Below are 2,500 nucleotides of genomic sequence, written 5' to 3' on the forward strand. Positions count from 1 at the left end.
CGCCTTAACCACTCGGCCACGACTACCCATGAGAGTGAAACTCTCACTCGAAAGATCGTGCTGTGCTTACACAGAAGAGTCCTTAGTCTCTACCGCCTTGCCTCTAGATCTTGTCCTGTACTTTCCACCCTTCTCTCTCATCATGCACCGTTCTTTCTCCTCACAAGTTTCTTTTAAATGTACATATATGTTTGAAATTGCAAAACGAAACCCGTCAAAACGTACCAGTTTCTCTGCGTTGGCCTAAAGGATGAAGCCGCTTTTACTCCTAGGATCTTGCTTGAATAGCTCAAGTGCGCCGCAGCCTCCTTTAGTAATTGTATTATACTGCTATTTTAAGATTGTTTTCCACACCAGAAAAGAGTAAACAATAAAAGCGGGCGCTGCACCGTAGTCGGCAGGATTTGAACCTGCGCGGGGAAACCCCAATGGATTTCTAGTCCATCGCCTTAACCACTCGGCCACGACTACTCCTGAGCAAACCTGTTTCTACTATAAACTTAACACTTTAGCCACACACAATGTCTCCTCCGCCCCTTACTTTATGCCGCTCTGCACCGTTCCCTTTTGGCCCTCCCATGACCCTTGACAATGCATTCAAAAGTCAGAATCTCTATGGTCTGGCCCAAGTTCCCTAAATGCCATTTCCCCTCCCTGCCAAGCTCAGACTAAGTGCCAGGGACAGATCTGTGCTAATAAACCTAGCAAGCGGCCAGGCAGCAGAGCCTCACCTTCACTAGGTTGCACTGGCTTCTGCCAGCTCCAAATTGAAACTGTTAACAGTGTCCTGTTTGGAAGCATGCCTGGGCAGGGGCTGTCTCTATGCAAATCGAGTTGCAGAGGCCTCCTGGGAGCCAATTTCGGCAGGCCATTTTGACAGGCTCCAGAGGAATAAATGGCCGCACGAGTGGTCCGGTAGTTAGTCTAAGCCATATGGCAAAGATTTGGGTGGTGGGCCTTCTGGGCATGTGGCCCTAAGCCTCAGAGGACCGCAGAATGGGTCCCTTCTGCCCAAATAGAGAGGTCTTGGCCGATCGGGGCCGATCGGGGCTGAGAGGACAGGGGTCTCACCACCCTCTGACGGTCCTCCTGGGCGCCCTTCCTCTGCTCTCTGCTGTTGTGGCAGAAAGCTGTGCCTTCAGTCCCCTAGCTTGCACAGGGCAGCAAAAAACTGTACTTTCACTGTGTCGCAGGTAGGGGGCCTCTCCTGAATGCATCTGCCAAGGAAGGTCTAGAAGTGACACGAGAACCCTTGTGCTGACACACAAAAAAGGCTCGGCAGATAACTTGCGTGCCAGTTGCTCCATCCTCTGTATCCACATGGACCCCTCCCAATATCTGCTGTAAAGATGCAGGCAAGGAAAAGCGCAGGATGGGCTTCTTACAGACGGAGGCGATGCCAGGCGTCGATGGCTCTAGCGGCAACTAGTGTCAGGGTGGAAATATAATCGTGGCCCCCACCCCTAACAGTCAGAGAGTCCTGGATGGGAGTCTTCCCAATGTCTGCTTTATCGTCCATCCTATAATCAACATGCATGTTTACATCTTGTTTTGGGGACATTTCTGAGCAAATTGCAAAATTGCAGCTCAGTTCAAACCGAGGCGTAGTCAGCAGGGTTCGAACCTGCGCGGGGAGACCCCAATGGATTTCGAGTCCATCACCTTAACCACTCGGCCACGACTACCCATGAGAGTGAAACTCTCACTCGAAAGATCGTGCTGTGCTTACACAGAAGAGTCCTTAGTCTCTACCGCCTTGCCTCTAGATCTTGTCCTGTACTTTCCACCCTTCTCTCTCATCATGCACCGTTCTTTCTCCTCACAAGTTTCTTTTAAATGTACATATATGTTTGAAATTGCAAAACGAAACCCGTCAAAACGTACCAGTTTCTCTGCGTTGGCCTAAAGGATGAAGCCGCTTTTACTCCTAGGATCTTGCTTGAATAGCTCAAGTGCGCCGCAGCCTCCTTTAGTAATTGTATTATACTGCTATTTTAAGATTGTTTTCCACACCAGAAAAGAGTAAACAATAAAAGCGGGCGCTGCACCGTAGTCGGCAGGATTTGAACCTGCGCGGGGAAACCCCAATGGATTTCTAGTCCATCGCCTTAATCACTCGGCCACGACTACTCCTGAGCAAACCTGTTTCTACTATAAACTTAACACTTTAGCCACACACAATGTCTCCTCCGCCCCTTACTTTATGCCGCTCTGCACCGTTCCCTTTTGGCCCTCCCATGACCCTTGAAAATGCATTCAAAAGTCAGAATCTCTATGGTCTGGCCCAAGTTCCCTAAATGCCATATCCCCTCCCTGCCAAGCTCGGACTAAGTGCCAGGGACAGATCTGTGCTAATAAACCTAGCAAGCGGCCAGGCAGCAGAGCCTCACCTTCACTAGGTTGCACTGGCTTCTGCCAGCTCCAAATTGAAACTGTTAACAGTGTCCTGTTTGGAAGCATGCCTGGGCAGGGGCTGTCTCTATGCAAATCGAGTTGCAGA

The 2,500-nt window shown here is 50.0% G+C and overlaps 3 non-coding genes across 3 annotated transcripts in view; all 3 read right to left on the reverse strand.

The window, feature by feature from the left end:
- Positions 1-26, reverse strand: part of TRNAS-CGA (transfer RNA serine (anticodon CGA)) — an 82-nt gene extending 56 nt beyond the window's left edge. The window contains exon 1 of the tRNA in view: positions 1-26. This exon is cut by the window's left edge and continues 56 nt beyond it. This is a non-coding gene — a tRNA (tRNA-Ser).
- A 363-nt stretch (positions 27-389) lies between these two features.
- Positions 390-471, reverse strand: TRNAS-AGA (transfer RNA serine (anticodon AGA)). Its single transcript has one exon. It is a non-coding gene; the product is annotated as a tRNA-Ser (tRNA).
- Positions 472-1,603: 1,132 nt separating this feature from the next.
- On the reverse strand, positions 1,604-1,685 carry TRNAS-CGA (transfer RNA serine (anticodon CGA)). Its single transcript has one exon. It is a non-coding gene; the product is annotated as a tRNA-Ser (tRNA).
- Between the last annotated feature and the right edge of the window lie 815 nt (positions 1,686-2,500).

Source organism: Ambystoma mexicanum, chromosome 3q (assembly GCF_040938575.1).
Source record: "Ambystoma mexicanum isolate Mex_15411 chromosome 3q, UKY_AmexF1_1, whole genome shotgun sequence".
In the NCBI taxonomy this organism is placed as follows: domain Eukaryota; kingdom Metazoa; phylum Chordata; class Amphibia; order Caudata; family Ambystomatidae; genus Ambystoma; species Ambystoma mexicanum.